At 36.1% G+C, this 20,043-nt stretch overlaps 1 long non-coding RNA gene across 1 annotated transcript; it reads right to left on the bottom strand.

Moving 5' to 3' along the window:
* Window positions 1-906: 906 nt before the first annotated feature.
* LOC115337501 lies at window positions 907-2,530 on the bottom strand. Its single transcript, XR_003922166.2, has 3 exons — window positions 2,401-2,530; window positions 1,320-1,468; window positions 907-1,200 (listed from the first exon to the last, which is right to left on the bottom strand). It is a non-coding gene; the product is annotated as an uncharacterized LOC115337501 (long non-coding RNA).
* Between the last annotated feature and the right edge of the window lie 17,513 nt (window positions 2,531-20,043).

Raw genomic sequence — 20,043 nt, 5'->3', positions numbered from 1 at the left:
CCCCACGCTGGAGCAGGGGAGGATTAAGGAGTCCTGCCCGTGAAGAGGAAGGAGTGGCAGAGACCACATGTGATGGATGACCCCAATCCATGTTCCCTGTTCCCCTGTGCCGCTGGGGGCATGTAAGTAGAGAATCTGGGAGTGAAGCTATGCCCATGAAGAATGGAGGGGTGAGGGCAAGTTGTTTTAAGATTTGGTTATATTTCTCATTACCCTGCTCTGTTTGATTGGCAAGAAATTAAGTTAATTTTCCCCAAGTAGGGTCTGTTTTGGCTGTGACAGTAATTGGTTGAGTGATCTCTCCCTGTCCTTACCTCGCCCCACAAGCCCTTTGCTATATTTTCTCTCCCTTGTGCAGCTGAGAAGGGGGAGTGATAGAGCAGCTTTGGTGGGCACCTGGCATCCAGCCAGGGTCAACCTACCACACTTCCCTTGGATATGGGCAGTCTCCTAGTGTACTATTAGCATTATTCTTGGGGTGAATACCAACTTTAGGACCAGTTAAGTAAAGCGTGACTCGAGTAATTCACTAATGATGAAGCCAGGTAATTAGACTTTCATTCAAATGTCTATTTATGCTTATTTCCAGGAGCCCACATAACATGTCTCAACATAGTTGGATAGCAGGACCCATTGGTACCTTTTCTGAGAAAACTGTCTTAATTTTTTTGCAGTACCAAGATGAATTTATTGTAATCTGTTTAGCCCTTAGAAGGCCAGGCATGAAACAGTTCAGTAATAAACAGCCAAATAAAACTGAGATTCACAAATGTTGTTTTATTTTCTTCTAAATATAGTGTTGAGGGAATTACGCCACCTGCAGGAATTATGCCACCATCAACAGGGCTCGTCCTTAGGCTCCTGCTCGAAAAATATGAGTTGCCAATCTATTGAGTAAATAAGTGGTTTATTTATCTGATATGCAGCACAGCTTGAGCTGGGTGCCTCCAAAGAGGGACCCCAAACAAAGAAATCCCTGGGCAATTACACCCTTACAATCTAAATTCCCTTCATGGGACAGTTCTGGCCAGTAGTAATATTAGGGTCTGGGGTCTTCCTGTTCTCCATTGGGTCCCTTCATTGTCTGTAGGTGGGCTGTTTCTTCTCCTATGTCTAAGGTTGCTGCATCAGCTGATGACTGTAGTGGCCTCCCTTACCTTCTTCCAGCTTGAACCAGCTCTGGGGCCTTCTTTTAGTTACCTAGGTAAAAGTTCAGCATGTCTGGGTGAAAGTTCACAGCGTGCAGCCTAAGGCTTCAGCAAATTTAGCTACCAATGCTAAACAAGTTACGCTAAGAAAGTTCTGTATAAGTAGTATACCTAATTGCACAACAGGCTTGCAGTGATGGTAGAAGATCAGGGCAGTCAGCACCAGCAGTAGAAGACAGACAGCTGTGAGGGCCATGTTTTGCAGCTGGGCACAGTGGGACCTGTGGCCCAGTCTTCATCTGTGGGGTTCCCTGGAAAGCCTGTAAAATCAGGTTAGGATGAGAAGGTAATGAACGAGGTTGGGGGTCTAGAAAAGTCCCGGGGTGCCTGACTGCATTCAGCACCAAGAGATGTACCCACTAGGGTGGAGGACACTTTTGACCATCATTTGCCCTAGCCCTGGTATCCAGGGTCTGCAGTATCCTACTGTGGCTAAAAATCCTCACAATTGCTTCTTCGTTACCAGTCAAGGTATTTTTACAATAGCCTGGACCCATTCTGCATCTACTATCTTTGTCCTTTTTTTTAATATGAATCCTAAATATTTTACTTCCTGCTGACACAGCTGAAGCTTAGAAAGAGATGCACAGTGACCTTTTTCTGCTAAAGCGGTACACAGACAAATAGTATCTTTCAAGCAATCTTTGTATGCCTTGCTGGCAAGTAACAAATCATCTACATATTATAGAAGTATAGAACCTCCAGGTAATACAGTATCTTTCAAATTTTCGTCTTGCCACCCTAGCACGTGATCCTTAAAATAGTTAGAATCATAGAATCATTTAGGTTGGAAGAGACCTTTAAGATTGTCAAGTCCAACTGTAAACCTAACACTGCGAAGTCCACCACTAAACCATGTCCCTAAGCACCACATCTACATGTCTTTTAAATACCTCCAGGGATGGTGACTCAACCACTTCCCTGGGCAGCCTGTTCCAGTGCTTCATAACCTTTTTGATGAAGAAGTTTTTTCTAATATCCAGTCTAAACCTCCCCTGATGCAATCTGAGGCCATTTACTCTCGTCCTATCACTTGCTACCTGGGAGAAGAGACTGACCCCTGCCTCGCTACACCCTCCTTTCAGGTGGTTGTAAAGAGTGATAAGGTCTCCCCTCAGCCTCCTTTTCCCCATGCTAAACAACCCCTCATGCGACAGTTCTGGCCAGTAGTAAATTAGGGTCTGGGGTCTACCTGTTCTCCATTGGGTCCCTTCATTGTCTGTGTGTGGGCTGTTGCTTTTCTTATCTCTAAGGTTGCTGTGTCAGCTGACAACCATAGCAGCCTTCCTTGCTTCATATTCCAGCTTGAACCAGCTCTGGGACCTTCTTTTAGTTACCTAGGTAAAAGTTTAGCATCTCTGGGTGAAAGTTCACAGCTTGCAGCCTAAAGCTTCAGCAAATTTAGCTACTAATGCTAAACAAGTTATGCTGAGGAAGTTCTATATAGGTAGTATACCAAATTGCACAACATATAGAAAATACACGTTTTCTGGGTGAGATTATTTGTTCTTTTTCCATATTATACATAAATCTAGGAGATGTAATTTGAGTAGCATGGGTGTGTTATTTCTCCTAAAAGTGTGTGGAGATTTCTTAAGAGGGGAGTAGAGATGGGAAGCAGTGATGATTCTGTTTTTTGGTTCAAGATTTATATTTGTTTCTTTATATTTGTTTCTTTCTTTGTTATATTGTGTTTCTTTAAATCTATACACCTTTAGATTTCCATCTGCTGCTCTAATTCTTTTGGAGAGTCACGAAAAACAGAGTGCAATACATATTTCAGTTAACCTCAAAAAAATTGGCCATCAAGGTCAACAAGGGGCTTTCATGCTAGACATTTTAGGAGTCTCAGAGCTAGAACATCTTTTTGCCTTCTAAACTTCCTCTGAAAAGGGACTAAAATAGAAAACATCTTTTCTGTTAAAGTGGTTGAGAGTTATAAGAAGCAACTAATTAAGGTGCATTAATGTAAGCCTGGCAAGCTTTTGGTTTTTTATTCAACAGGTTGCTTGTCTGGTGGAATTTTCCAGCTTGTGAAATCAGTGACCTTTCCTCATATTAATCCTCCCGAGTAACATTTTGATTATGAGGTCATTCAAAGCAGAATCTTGCAAAATGAGAGTTATACATCTACATTAACCAGAAGGATCTATACTCAGTATTCAGATTGGGATACAAACCTAAAGAAAAGAAAGTTAAGAATTCAGTCTGTTCTGGAGTTACTTATTGACGGCTAAAAGCAACAAAAGGGTTTAGGCATCAAAGTATGGTCTAGCTGCTGTTGTAGGTTGCTGAGTAAAACGTGTAAGTCTTTATGTCTGCTGTCAGCTGCCAGTTAACCAAGGTAGTTCTTAGAATCAGCAATCACATGATTTTCCACTGCTGAAATTCCTGAGCTCGCTAAATCTAAGCGCTGGCTATGCTCAGAAGCACCTGGGTTTTAAGAGCCATTAGAGTACCTGTAAGTATCCCCAGTCTGCAAATTACTTTTCTTACCTCAGTTGTGGGGTCTTAGTATGGACTTTCTCATAATACAATTTCCGTAGGGTTTCTCATATTAAGAGGAGAAGGAGTTGCTGATGCTCCTTTTCATTATACAGCTGTAATGGGAAAAATTAATGCTGTTTTTGACTATGTTATGTGGAGTAAAGTCATGTGGAGCCATTACCTGTGTGCAGTTCTAATTAGTCATGTACAAGAAGTGTTAGTTTGGATTTGCCTCCAAATAGGTACAGAGATGTTTGAAGAAATGAAGTCCAGTTGTACAATACAAGGTGAGAATGGGTTATCTGTATATTCTAGCAAAGCAAAGGTGGTCTTAGTTGCCTAAAATATTTACCTCAATCTAGTCCATATCAACTGTCAGTGTCTACATTGCATAATACTTGACATAGATCTTGCTGATTATTATTTTTCCTTTTTAATTCAAAGAGCCTGAAAGAATGAATGCTGTATGAGTGACTTACGGTATGATGGTGACAGTATTTGCTGCATGCCCAGAGGTGAGAAAAAAGGGAAGTTTGGGTACTTGACAGTACAAGTGCATTTTCTAGGATAATGTCAGAAGACAATGTAATGTGCAGAAAGCCAAACCTTGGGTGGTCACCTCCTTGAAGCAGACAGCTGCCCCTGAAGCCAGATTTCACAAGAGTTCATTTTTTTTAAAAGGCTGTCCAAGAATACATACATGTTAGAATAAAAAATGTAAATTATTTGCACTTTAGAAGCATTCAAAGGCTGAGTAGAGACAGGAGCAGTGTTTACAGAAAAAAAAGACATGTAAATACTTGACAATACCTTTTAAGTCAAAGTGCAAAGTTAACACAGCAAAAAATTTATAGAAATGCACTGAATACACTGAGGTAAAAAATGAGAGGGTTGTCTTTAACCCTCAGAGTGGTGAAGCTAAGAACCAAACCTAACAATAGTTAAGGTCCTTGACTCAGGTTTTCCAGTTTTATATCCCTACAGCCTAAGTGGCAGTAACACATATCCAAGATTTAAAAGATCTTTTTTTCTTTTTTTTTATGCCCTTACTTAACAAAATCTGAATCTTTTTTATAGGCTGTGAAGATGGAGGTGGGTATCTTGAATCCGCTTGTTAGATCTGTACTACTTGGCATGGGATAAAGGAATTGTTAACAACTCCCCCACCCTATTTTAACATTTATTGGAACAGAGTCTGGAATGCAAGAATATTTTCTGAGCTGAATGCTTTAATCATTAGTTCACGAAGACTTACTCAGAGTTTGGTTCCTATTTTAATTTCAGCGGAACTAGTGGATTTTGGAAGGAAACAGTTTAGCTAAAAAAAAATAAAATAGATTCAGTACTGCATAATAATCACATTCTTAAGTTTCTTTCTACATGTAAGTTTAAGTGGTGGTGTCTGTCTGTGTAGTAAGCGTTTTGATAAAATTTTGTGTTAGTAGATGTTTGTGTACACTAGCATTTCATTCATAAATTAAAAAGGATCCTGAAATTAGAAAGAATTAAAAACTTGTTTATCATTTACCTCTGATATTGTGGTCATGTCTGAATCCCAGTAAGCATGAAATATCCTGGAGAGCTCTGTGTAAGTTATATAACTCTTGTTCCTTGTTCTTTAAAGCTTATGTGATAGAATATCTGCTATACCTGATCCAGGGTGATCTAGGAAAAAAAAAAAAAAAAAAAAGCCATTCAGAGCCTTCACACACACATGCACAAAGAGGAAAATTGATAGAGAATGAGGAATGAGAGAGAAAAATATTTAAACTCTAGTTCCTGTCTAAAATTTAATCTCTGATATGGAAGCATAAGTATCGTCACCTCTGGACTATGCTGAATAGTACAGGGTTTTTTTGATGATCTAAGCATTACCTTCCTTTCACAAAGAAATCTCATCAGGACTATGGTTTTGCTTGCCTTTAACATCTGTTACCTGATGTAGTTGTGGAACAGAATACATGTATGGGCAGTTGTTTTGAAGCTGCATAAAACTTTGACTCTCCAATGTCCAGTAGTTTGCTTTGATTTTTATACCACATTACATTAAAGACTTTGTTAGGTGAAAAAAATCTGAAAATACCCAGAATTTGCAGTGAAAGATATATAACTATAAAAAGAATGACATAGATATACATAATATTACTGAGCATGAAATACGCTGCTTTTCTTAGTCTGTCAGAATTCAGGTGCTGAGAAGATTTGTCCATTCCATATATTTATTGTTAAAAAAAAGTGTTCTGATCATAAAAATACTATGGGTCTTTGGTGACACTAAAGCTTAATGTTGCAAAATATGGCTCTTTGAAATGCATTGAAACTGTTGTCTGGTTTTATTTGTCCATTCTTTTACTTCCTCTCCCAGTAGGAACTAATTTTCTTTAGTAGGATCAAGTTGGAATGCAAATGTTTATTAAATGCATATTCAAACCCTGCAGTCACAGGCGAACTGCTGCAGTGTTCACATATTGCAGCTTGGCTACTGTAGGTGCCTTTGTATTAGAAACTACTTTTCCCAAGGGCTGCCTATAATGAAGAAGTCAATGACCTGTAAATTACAACTAAAATGCTCAAGCTGGTCTTGCAGATGAATGGTTTTGATTATGGTCTACAGTATGCAGAGTTCAATTTCTATTTAAAGCAAAGAGCTTTGGGTTTATTTGTATGTATGGGGGGGGGGTTTATGTGAAGGTTTGATATTAAAGTGCATTAAACAAAACCTTCTGATTTAAAATTTTATTGAGAACTTAAATACAAGGAATTACACATGTGCTATCACTATTCGCTATTTCAAAAACTGTAACCATATGAAAAACAGAAGCAAAATTAAGCACAGATCCAAAGGTATAGCTTAGTTATTGCTTACTATTACATATAAACAATAAAAATAATTTACTACTTATCATAATGGAAAAAGTTTAAGCAGATATGAATTAAAAAAAAAACTTTCTTAGGAAATTAAGATTAGACTGGTTTTGAACCCATTAAAATCAAAATGCTTCCAGCAGTAATTTTTAGGGTTTTTTGGCATGGGGAGGGGACGGGAATTAGAGAAAGTGGAAAGATAGTTATTTGAGTGGCAGACTCCCTTTTTCTAGTCTAGGGATGATGAGAGCAAAAATCTTGGTCTTTAGAAATCTGGGTGTATGTGATTTCCAAATGTGTAATCTGATCATCTTGCTCTTTTAGCTCAACAAGGATCTACCTTCCCAAATGAAGAAGATTCCATTTTTAAATGTCACACAAAAAGAAATACATGGGAAGAACTTCAAAAGCCATTTGAAATAGTTTAGTTTCCAGGGAAGAGCAAACCAAGGTCTTGAAATCTTAAAGTGAAGTGGAATTGCTTCTTTCTGTCACCTCTTGCTGTATGTTTACCTTTTTATATTAGTTTAATTTTTTAGAAGCTGAATTTTTCTTTTTGATAGTAATTACTCATGTCACGTGCATGAAATTCAGGAAGTGCCTCAGACTAATTAATAAAAATGCATGTCCTTGATTGATATAAATGTGAAGACAATCTTTCAAAATGCATGGCAAAAGAAATACAGTTCCCAAAGAAAGATTCACATTTAAAAATACCTCAGTTTTATACCTAACAAAGTTTTCCTATTGTCTGGTAAATTCTGGATTACTTTTTTTATTGTTTAGTTTTCACGTTACTGGTAAAAACAGAAGGCAAAATAAGGTGAAAGTTTGGCTGGGCTTGTTAGCCTTGTTAGACAGAAAACAAATGTTTGGAATGGTATAGTAGATATTACGTTTATGCTTTCTCTATTTTGATAAGAGTATGAACTAGTGAAGCTGCAGAGCACATCTCAAAACATTTGAAGACCATTGTACAATTTACGTCATGTCTATATTAAATCTGTATTTTTACAGGTGACTCCTAATCTTTAGAAAGTAAATGCAAAGTAGTAACAACTTGTGCTTTTGATCTGGTTTCTAATTTAATTAAGAATTCATGACCATCAGAACATCTGAGAAGAGCACAAGCAGCTACATGCAAGTCGGCACCATTTTTTCTCCAGCTTATGTAAAGAAAATCATGTATATATCCAGTTGAGTATCCAGAAGGTAAAATGGGATTAAAAACCAGTCCATTACAGAAAAGGGAGAAAAAAAGGAAGATTCATGGAGGAAAGGGGTAGAAGAGGCAGGATCTAGAAGATGACAAGACTAGAGAAACTTACAGAACCCGAGAAAATTGCCTTTGATCTCAGAGAGGGTTATTGGTTTAGAGGTGTTCTGAATGTGGCTGAACAGCACGGAAGGAGAAATCAGATGCACTAGCAAATACAACTATTTTGACATGTTGCCTCTTTTTAAAATGTTTTTAAAATTAGTTCAGAAGAAAATATTTGAATAATGTTACATCATAATGGTGGGATAATGATGGATGGGGGAAGCTGCAGGACAGGCTTTTAAAATGTTTTGTAGCTTCTTTTTACAATGACAAGTATGGGTGCCAAATAATGGTGAGCAAAATATCAGTCTACTGTATCAGTGTCCATTAGGTAAAATGTTTATAATCTTCATCAAGTATTCTCTTTGTATTTTCATGTTATTAATATCTTACTAAGAAGTTTTCTGTCACTGACATTTTCTCTCAATTAGTTTTAAAAATTTTGAAAGGGAAGTACAGGACAAACAAAAGTTGACAGATTGAGAGTTCGCAGGAAACAGATACCCTTTTGGCACAGAACAGGGGTAGTTTGACGTAAAAAAATTCAGCAAGTGTTTAGTGCAATAGGATGTGATACTGGGGTAAACATAATTTATTAGTGGTCTGGAGGAAGAAGAGGTAACAGCAAAGGATTGATAGAGGAGTGACAAAAGGGTGAATAATAGAGGAGCAGAAAAGCAGAGATGATAGGCTGTCATCAGGATCTGGAGGATAAGGAACTCAAATAGGAGCCTGGACAGAGATCTGGCAGATACTCATCTATGTAGTGAAGTACTTTGTAAATCTGTTAATCCTTTGCCAGGATCCTCTGTTCCTTTCCTGTGCCATGTTTCCTAGAAAATATTTTAGGAGAGAGCTTTCATTTGCTACTTATGTGAAAGAATATGATCAAAACACTAGGAAAGATAAGGGGACTTTTAAAGTTAAAGGCAGAAGCTGTTAACACTTTGCCTAAAACCATGAAGGTGACTACTATAATAGGTCCTATCCTATTTGTTCAGGCAAGGAAAAAAAGACTTAATTTACATTCATACATACATTTAAGAGTACATACCTGGTCTGCTCAAAAAGAAATTGTTGATCATCTGAGGCACCTGATTCTGATTGCTAGTAAAGATTCCTTTTCTATGAAAAGGGGTTTTTGTTAATGTTAAAAAGAGATGTTTTTCTGCAGTAGTTATACATACTTTAAACATTATTTTTCCTAATAGAATTCAGGGGGAAATTATGTTTTTAATAGTAGTAGCTTGTTTTATTGTTCTGTTTTGTGTGTTTTTAATTAAGAACAAAAGGTACATTTCAGTAATGATGAGAGAAATTTGAAGTGTTCCTCTAACACTGACAAGTCTCTATAAAACAAATCTTACATAGTTTTGTATTGTACAGTTGGGCCAAAATGCGTAACAAAACAGTCTGTCTGTATTTGAAAAGATGACTAGCTGGACATTCTGTTACACTACAGAGCAGTCTCAACTTATGAAGTGATACAAGCAGCTCAACATGTGGAATTTATAAAGCAAGCTTAAAAAATTGAAGGAAATTTGTATTCTCAGGATTTTGGACAAAAGGAATCCATAGTTTCTGTGACTTTATAATTCTGTCCTTTGTACTGCATACCCACAGATTTCCTAAGGTCAGACAGGGTGAAACTAAACCGTTAGCCTTTCATAAACTTCACAAAGAGAATTGAATCCGTAGCTGTTCCCCAAAGATCATGAATCTGGAAAGAATTAGAATGCATTTTCTTTGCTGCATGTTGTGCTTCAAGACACTCCCTCATCCCTTTGTGGTGGGAAGCTTTTCTAACGTTAGGCATATCTAGAAGCTGCAGAGTAGAGGGCTGAATAGCATTCTCTTTTCTCTTCATCCAAGCTGATTTAGCCACAGTTTTGTTCCTTCATTCTTTACTTGTTTTCCTTTAGTCTATTGTAGTGTGGCACAAATTACATTCTGTATCATCCTTGTCTTTCAACAGACATATTTCTTTTTTTTTTTTACTGTATTCCATGTGGTGGAATATATTTTTAGATATACTGTCAAAGTAATACAGTTTTTCTCTCCATGCTATTTTTGAACAGCTGAGGTAAAACTGAATTTACCCAGCCTGGTACAAAATATGTATAATCTGGCAGGGGGGGAATCTTTTTTAGTCACTTAATTTCCCTGCACTCCATTATTGAACACTTAGAGGTCAGAATTTTAGATAGAAAGAGGCTTGATTTGATAAAGAAAGTGTTTTCTCTTGCTAACAGTGAAGACAGCAAATACATCACTGACTTGCATTAACTCAGCATGATGAAACAGGTCCATGTGTGGTCCAAACAGCAGCCAGCAGGATGAAAAGCAGCCTCAGAAGCATTTCTTTTTCCTGAAGGTGATAGAGAATACCTCTTTGAACACTGAAGTCTGTATTTCCTCTGGCTTGTGGCTAAGTACAGATGACATTGGCAGTACTAGTAAAAGCCTATTTATTAACCTGACCCTGCAGGTCTCAGGAGTTGTCCAGGCTTGTGTTGGCCTAAGCTGACTTCACTTTATTTTAGTTGTGACTAAAAGGGGCTAGGAGGCAGCTCACTATTATTTAAGTTGTTTTAGCTTAGCTCTGTGTGGGCCATATACAGTAAAATTCTAGCAAACCTACATGGTCACTAGTTAGCAAACATTAACTTTATGTCAATTCTGGGAGATCATTGTGTAATTTCAATAATAGTCAACAAGTGAAGAAAGTCAAACAGTGGCTAGGAACCAAAGATGGAGGAATTAAGAAGACTGTCTCTATTAGAATACACTTCAAAATAACCCCAAACTGGCCCAGGACTGAGGTGGGGGAAATCTGTACCACAAACAGCACGCATCTGGTGATGTGCTTATGATGCTGATGAGTTGTCCTAGTCGCCACCACCACCACCCCTCCCAGGGCATCCTCTGGAGGAAGGTGGGAGCTGGGCAGAACTGGGAGGATAAGCATAGCATTATAGAAACAGGAGTAGATATTAGAAAGTTTGCATGTATTTGTCTGAACCATCTGCATAACTGTATAACTCGTAAGCGTACATCTTTGTAACTGGGCTAATAATAACTGATGTATTTTGATTTGGCTGTTGAAAGGTTGGTTGGACTGGGACTACTCTGGACTATCCAACATGCTGAGCTGTGTTCTGAGGTTATGCTATCTGACTGCAACACACCATATTATAGCTGTTCCATTATAGATGTTATCTGAGACCAAACCATCCTTTCTCCAGTAAAGGCAATGAGGCACACTGTGGTGGGTTGACACCAGCCAGCATCTCGGTACCTCCCCCACTGCTCCCTTTCCTAGCAGGACAGGGGTGAGAATAAGAAGAGCAAAACTGAGAAGATTCCTGCATTGAGGCAGTTATGAAACAAGGCAATTTAACAAATAAGGAAAGAGGGGAGAAAAAAAAAAAAAACAAACAAGTAATGGAAAGGCACTCACTCACCACCTCCTACAAGCGGACGGGTGCCCAGCCAATCTCTGAGTAGCAGTCTTGGAAGATCTTGGAAGACCAAACCTCCCCAGGTTTTATTGCTGAACGTGACACTATATGGCATGTAATATCCCTTCAGCTGGCTCAGGTCAGCTGTCCTAGCTGTGTCCCCTCCCAGCTTCATACATGCCTCTAGGCTACTTGCTGGGGTGACAAAGTGGGAAAAACAGAAAGCCTCGACACTGTGCAAGCACTGATCAGCAACAGCCAAAACATTGGTGTGTTACCAACAGCCTTTTAGTCACAAATTGAAAACATAGCACCATATGGGCTGCTGTGAAGGAAATTAACTCTGTCCCAGCCAGACCCAGTACAAAAACCTACAAGAGGATGTAAAAGACAGACACAGACATGTACACCCCCATAATACTCTCACATCCAAACATGTTCCATTCCTGGACTTCCTGAATAACTGGGAATTAATCGCCTTCTTTTGCAGACTACAAATTGAATTCTTCTCCTGCACTGATGTAAATATGTTCTAGAATTTAAATTGATATGTTATTTTAAGGTAAATCAACATAATTTAATGGTGTCACTCAACTTTGAAGGCTAAAAGTAATTTTAATTTGTTTTTTATATACGACCATGTTTATTTCTGAAGTAATATGACATATGGTATAATCAGATTATGTTTGTCATCACTAAAAATTTGGGGTCTAGATCCACAGATGATATGACTGATACATATTATATAAATCTATTATTTGGTATAATACCACTGAAATAAAAATCTTTTTTTTTTTTTTGAGGATCAATTCATGGATAATAAAAAATAAAAATTAATGATGTTCCAGTTCACATGAATTTCTACTGAAATAAAATTAACTTCTATCTTAACAATTACTTTTGGCTAATGTCACTAGGGGAGCCATTAGAATTCATTTCATGCTGCGTCAGGTATGAAATTCCACTTTATAAGACATGAGTTTACCAAAGTTAGATCATATTAGACTAATGTGATATTCTTTTTCTAGACAAAGTAAATGATGTAGATCTAATCTATGTGAACTTTTATAAAAATAGAATATTTAAGGTACAGGAAGTCTACTGAAGATAGCATTAATATAAATATTCAGGAACATCGACATCGCCTGAAATGGAGATTATAATATCCTGAACAAAAAACAAACTCTCAAGCTGCAGAAATTTAATAAAATTAAGAATAGTTGTTGGTACCAATGCTGTGGCAGAAAGAAAGAGAGGTCCATCCTCATGAAATTTGCTGATAAAGTAGATATGGAAATCTTAAATATATGGGGAAGGACTGGAAAATCTGCACCAACTTGGTGAAGTGATAATCATACTGAGGCGAAAAGTAGTGACCAGAAGGCATCATCATACTTTTAAGGACAGAGTGGAGATCATTGGTTGGACCAAGCTAATGAGAAAAAAAATACTAGTTGTTGGTCACAGAAGACTGAAGCACCTGTGGAAAGGCTAACCTATCTCTTATCATTTATTGGGCACAGTACAATTCTATTAACCAGTCTCTGAAATAGAGGAACCTTTTCCCATGTGAACATACAGAAAAGCTATCTGTATTTTTATTCCATTTATTCTTTCTTATAAGTAGATTAAAATGCTTCTTTCTCAAAGTAAGCTAAATCAAAGAAGGAAATGTTAGTATAAAAGTAAATTAATACAAAATGACTCTGAATAAATTTGGGTTGAAAAAACATCGGTGAGGATGGGTCTGGAATAGTTTCCAAAGGAAGAAGAACAGCAAAAGACTACTGCATTTTAAGATGCAATTTAATTAGTTTCTGACAAAAAAAAAAAAAGAGATACAATTGCCTGTAATATAAGACTAGACTTGGGGAGAGGGATTCTTCCCAGTCTTAGGTTTCTAATTTTAATAACTACCAAACCTGAAAATGTTTACATACAAAATCAAGCTAGGATTGGCTCCTAATGGAGTGTGGATGACACCCTATGACTTTCTTGAAAAGAAGCAGCAGTGTATTCATGCCTTTTCATTAGGTTGGAGTAAGGCAAGTGTAGTTACCATCATCATTTAAGCACAATAGTCTTATGAGATTGTTCATCCTTCCCATCTTCTGACAACCATAGTAAGAGTTCACACACATTACACATATCTATATCTGTATGTATATGTGTGTGCCAGTGTGTGTTACATATGCAGGCAAAGAGCTTTCTCCAATATGACATATTAATGAAGAAGCCAGTAAGTCACTGTTGCCTAAGTCACACAAGACCTCATGACATGAGATTTCTCTTTTATTGACAGTGAGAAAAGGAGTATATATTGAACTAATATTTCTTTCAAATAACTGTTGACAAAGGGTGCCAGTGAACTTTACTGAACATACCCAGTTAAGTAGACACTGTTCTGCACTGAACAAATCCATGTATTTCAGATGTTTTGGGTTTTTTTTTTGTTTCTCCTTCTGGAACTTTCCAGTAGATCAAGGAGATATTTTCACCCCAGAAAACTACAGTAATGAACAGAGAAAGTGTTTTTCCAGGTAAATTGTTCAAACTTATGTGGATTGCAAAAATCTTACATGATCCGCATTTCCTTGGCTATAACTGGCAGCCGAACAGAGAGTGAGATGAAGAACATGTAAAAAGAGCACTTCGTGCCCTCTGGGTATAAACAGAATGGGGTGACATACATTATTTGAATGTAGCAGTGGATTTCATAATGAGCTATAGCCAAGAGTGGATGGCGAAGTAATTCACCTGCATCAGACTTTTCTGAAGCTGATCACAGTGTGATGTGACAAGCAGCAGCTCTTTCTTCTGCTGCCCTTATGTAGAATATCCTGCAGGGATTAAATCTATCCCCTCTCCTCATTAACACATCTGAGACCCCCATGAGAGGACATTTGACACTCTGGACTGTAATACTTCCAGTAGCTTCATAACCCTCAATTTTACATTTAAAAGGTGACACAGCTGACAGCCTGGCAGATAATACCATGCTTGATTGACAAGAGTTAATCACCTAGACAACTGGTGGTTTAATATTAACCATTCCAAGATGTAGGGAATGCTTTAAGGACTTTTCCCTCCAACAAAGGAAACTTTTCCTGTGTTAGCAACAAGAAAACTCAAAGGCTTGTGACAATATATTTTCCATTGTATTCCTTAAAGCAAGAATATTGATAATAACACAAAGTTTTCTACTACTCGTCTGCAACAAGGAACTTGTAGCCTGTGATCTTTGGTATCAGGACTGCTGTTATTTATTTCTACTCTTTATTCAAGTAGAAGGCTTTGGTTTCTTCGGTTTCCTAAGAAATTGTCTGGGTTTTAGGCAGAAATCTATGCCTTTTATGAATACAACACACCTACTTATTGTCTGAAGATTTGAGGGTGACAGTATTTCAGAGAGAAAAAACTTCAATAAAACTAGATCTTAAGAAACCTACCTTGTTAAGCATGTTTATTTGACATATGTATTATGGACACGCTAATGCTATAGTATGTAGACTGTTACTCATAACTAATAAGAAGCTTACAGAAAAAAAAAGGTATTGCTATGTCAGAATCATTTAGGTTATTTATTGGAATAAAATCTTTTGCTAGTAATCTAGGCCAAGGTTAATTTATAATAATTCTATCAGTATGGCAGCAGAATAATAGAGTAATGCTTATGATGTTTTGATGTAAATTTAGATGAGTAATTTGGGCAGTCTGTAAGAATTATATGCATGACGTTTTAACCAGATATAGTTCAGGTGATACTTATAAATGAATAGGTGAAGAATCTGTATTAATTTATAAGCTGTTTGCCAACAAATTATCAAACTGTTCCTAGTTCAAACTGAAGTGTCTAAAGCAAATACGATTAACAAATTTTGGATAACTTTGTTACATTCCTCTGTGTTTTATAATGTGATGAGAGCCAACAGCTTTAACTATATAGTTTTCAAGGTGGGAAAGTAAGTTCGTTTCCGTTATTTTCCAGGGTTGTTTCCTCCTACTGTTTCCAGGAGCTATCTCCTTTGCTGATGGACCATTGTCATTTAGGTGGTGGTTTGTAATGTCCAGACAGCTACATAGGGAAGTTATCAAAAGAAATAGAAGGTATCAAAACATCTGATGGTTAACCTTAATCACTTTGAGCCCTTCATTTAAGAACTTTAACAATAAAACCAAAAAATCTTCCTTTGAAGGAAAAATACCCTTTTTATGGGGAAGGATTAAATCTTTTTTTTTTGTGATATTCTGAGAAACAAACACCAAAACCTCATCAAACACCAAAACACAAAGGTACATAAAGTAATGAAAGATTATGAAAAACTGTTATCATTAGACTGATCTTTTCAATGTCTCTATGAGTAGGCGATTGCAGCAATGGAAACTGTTATCTGATATATTGGATCTCAGCCTTTCAACTTGTGAGTGAACATTTTGCATGTGAACAGTTTTGTGGAATTAGAAAGGTTCAGTGCACCAACTTTAAAACAAAGAGAATTTCAGTTTTCTTGGCCTTCCTTATATTAACAATCTGTTCACTGATTATAGAAAATCTTTAAACCTCATACTGTAAATTATCTTGAGTTTTGACACAGAGCAGTATTACAATTGCCATAGCTTATTCTTCTGAGAAATTTATTCTCAGTGATATTCTGGGATGGAACTTACACCAACACTAGACGATGATCCTGAAGCAATTCAAACATAATTTATTTTTCCTCCTTAATTCCTTTCTCCTCCTGAGAAATGAATTGAAATAAAATATGGCCTCTGAGGTGAACAAATCCTGGTTCTAGAGGTACAGTTTGTGCTTGGGAATTGCCTTTTTTTAAAAGTCCAATTGAAAATAAACCCTCTTGCACACATTTGTTGGTCCAAGTCCAACCATAAGCTACTTTATTTGATCTAATCACTGTATGCTGCTGTTTTCCTGAGACAGTGGATCTGTGACTGCCATAACATGGCAGGTTTTGTTCAGTAACGCAGAATATTTTTGCAGACCACTGTTATTACACTCAGTTTGATGTGGTGCTAAGTACTTGAGTTTCATCTTGTCTTCAGCTTATTTTACTTTTTACGTGAGAAGAGCTGAAGCCAATAAAAGAGGTTCATAATACATTTTTTAGAGAATAGCCCATATGAGTCATTCTACTATGCTGTCATTAAAAAATAAATTCTGGAATGGTACAGGTATCCTCAATATTACTTGGATTTTTCTTTTGATCATATGATAGTATAAAGATGTGATAAAAACAACGTGGTTTCCTCTATTTTCAGACAGCTGAAAATAACTGTGAAGAGTCCAACTGAAACAGCAAGAGTACTACTAGATAGACAACTTAGCAATCAGCTGATTGTATTTATGATGTATGTAACTCACTATCAGCAAAGGGGGCAAAATGGGACTCTATTTTTGGCATAAATTGAAAATAAACATCCAGCTTTCCTATTCCTGATGCTTCATATCCCATATTGCCAGAAAGTGTTAACTCAGCAGAGAAGAAATAAAGTGTTGTCAAGCAGTTCTTAAAAAGAACATAATGTTCCAGAACATACTGCACAGATTAAACTTCAATGCTATGATTTCCACTCTCTGCAGTGAGATATTTCAATTAGAGATGCTGAACATTGTGGAATAATTGAATCAGGAAGAGATAAAGGGACGATTTCAATCAAAAGAAGTGATATTTGATTGGACTTCTGTTCTGTTTTGGGATACAATTAATAGAGAATATAAGGCACATTATAGAAAAAATGTCAAAGCAAGTGTTTGGTGACAAGATTTTACCAAACTAATTGCTAAAATGAAGTTGAAGTTTTTTAATGAAGTTGAAGCTTTGTCTGGTGATGTAATGAGATATGTGAAAGACATTTGACTTAGAAATGTCAAAATTTATATTTCCCCAAATCCTAAAATTTTTTTTAAAAATTCTGTATCACATACCATTTATGTTAAAATTTGTCTAGCCATAGGTCTCAAAATTCAACATAAGACCATGATACACTTTCTAAGTTTAAAAATGGCAAAATGTTGAAGCCACATGAACATAGATTAGAAAAATATTATGCATAAATTATGCATTTTAACACCAGTAACTGTCCACCAAAACTTTAGTGCATTGTGGATTGTTGAATATTTTTGAATCTATATTGAATTTATATTTTGTTTCTAAAATTAATACTGTATTTCAGTTCAGGAAATACCAAAGGCTAATTTTATACAAGCGTCAGTTTTGATCTCTTGTAGTCATAATGATCTATGAAACACAATAAAATGTTTCAGTTGAAGAACTTCTCAGTTGCTAGAAGTGTATTTAGTTTGCTTTGTTTCATTAAGCTTTCTTTAATGTCATGTTTCAGTTCAGTAATTTCTTAGGGATTTGAGATATACATGTGGAAATAAATTGCATATGTTTGATGAACTTCTTTTCTTACATTGGAACCATAGTAATACTGTTTTCCAGAAAGGATAAGAAAAATGAAAATAATTGATTGCTTGTTACAATTACAGTTAGTTACTCTAATTGCAATATTAAAAATTCCCTTATAAGCATCTTGATATTAAAAGTACCTTCATCATAGCTTTCATTATTATGCCTTAGAGGAATCAATATTCAATAAACTTCAACGAGATTATTAACCAGAAATTTAACAAAACAATTTATTAACACAACCAGATAAATCAACCAAATGTCAAGCAAAAGAAGTGAGGCAAACACTGTACACTGAAGATCAACAGGTCTCAGGAGGACTGTTACAGAGAGTAAGTTTTCTCTTAGTTACCAAAGATAATTTTCTATTTCAGAGTTTTATCCCAGTGATTTGAAACAATATCAACTCACTGTCTGTATTTTGTTGGAGTTGCCAAATACTTCTGACAGAATGATTTGAAACTACACTTTGATTCTAGAATAATTTCACTGAAAGAAAAATTGAAAATATTAACTAAAATGCACATAAATTGTCATATTGCTAAAAAACCTTCTATAGCATTGACAATGAGCCAGACAAAATTGCATTATGATATCCTAGGATTGTGAGTTTACTGTATATGCTGGAATTTGTTTTAGTTATAGTTCTGCAAAAAATTATGAAGCTAAGGATAGTTGAAACTAGATTAAAATTAAAAAAATGTGCTTCAGAGCACAGCTAAGTCCCCAGTCTGGGGTATATAATACTTCAAAGGAAGCCTGTGGTAGGGAATTATGTTTGTTATGGTGAAGACCATAAGAAATTCTTCGTTGTACTAGTGGTTTTTTCCTCTCCTTCCCATTTTATTTGTTGCCAAAACTAGAATAAAGAGTTTTGTTTTGGACTCAAAACAGACTGCTCTGTTTCTGATCCAATTTCCTCTTCTGATTTCTTTATTAAATAACAACAAATTATTTCCTCAGTAAAATAGTTTTCAATCTCAAAGAATAAAACAAAGGCTGTCTTGTCTTCTGAGAAGAAATGTGATAGACTGTAAATTCTGTAAAGAAATTAATTTCTGGGATAATAGATTTAGTATTACATGGTAAATAAATGTAGATGTGAAGTGGTGAGGAGAAAGGGAAATAAGACTGTGATAAACTTTTCCAGAGTAGAGTGTGATGTTGTATGCAGACATTAATATATGTCATTTGTTTGCATAAAGTTAAACTGTAAGTATTAAAAAATGCCATTATCAGTAGTAAAAAGGCTGTATTGTTTTTCTTCACAGTAACGTAACAGATTAGACTTCACTGCCATTTTTTCACTAACTGTACAGTTTATAGTATTTTGCACTACAGTCATCACTGCTACGATTCTTGTCCCTGAAAGTGGCAGCAAAATTGAGCAGATTCTGAACACTCAAGACGTCATGGAACTGATTTGAGAAGTTACAGGATTTATTTTCAGAAACTGGAGAGTAAAAATCTCAGTCCATACAACCAGTAGATCATATATGCTGCTGCAAGCTTTTCCACCATACTCCAATAACATGCTAAGTACTTTTGTAATGGATTTTTTATATTATATAGCAGACATCCTGATCTATCGTAAAGACTGAAAGGTGGCAAAATCCGTACTTACTTTAAAGGCATTCAGTAATAGCTTTACTGTAATAGGCTATTGGTTCTACACTATAAGGTCTGAGATCCAAATTTCTCTAAAACACATTAATTTTACTTCATTGATACTCTTTTGTCTTCAGAGATTTTTTTTTTTTCATTTATACTAATATAAAACAAGTCAATTCTGGAATGAGCCTGCTGTGTAAGTCATTGACTAAAAGATTAATCATCTTTCTTCCTCAGATTCTTCCACTGATCAAAAATAAAAATAAAAAGGTTATGAACAACAGAATGGTCAATAAAAACTTGAAGATTACGGCTAATAGTATAGGAACAGCAATAAGCTATCAGTATTATCCTAAGGTATTGGATTTCCAAATACCTAAAAAGAAATGTCAGAGACATACAAAAAGCAAGATGTGTTTTTAAAAAGATCAGCCCTTCAGAATCAAAACTTGGAAAAAGCAAAGGGGTTTGATGCATGTACTACTTAGTAAGAAGTTATCAGAGGATTATCAACATATGTACAAGCTTCTACATTTTGTTCTATAGATACTTCTCTTCAAAATAATAACATTTTAATTTTCTTGGATTTGTTTGCTTGAAATGATAAATTTATGAGATATTGGTTTTAGAGGATGTTTGTGCTGTGAGTTATGTTTCAA

The sequence above is a fragment of the Aquila chrysaetos genome, chromosome Z (genome assembly GCF_900496995.4).
Source record: "Aquila chrysaetos chrysaetos chromosome Z, bAquChr1.4, whole genome shotgun sequence".
Classification (NCBI taxonomy): Eukaryota; Metazoa; Chordata; class Aves; order Accipitriformes; family Accipitridae; genus Aquila; species Aquila chrysaetos.
The sequence above is the reverse complement of the archived record's forward strand: the minus strand, read 5'-3'. Positions and strand labels throughout refer to the sequence as shown.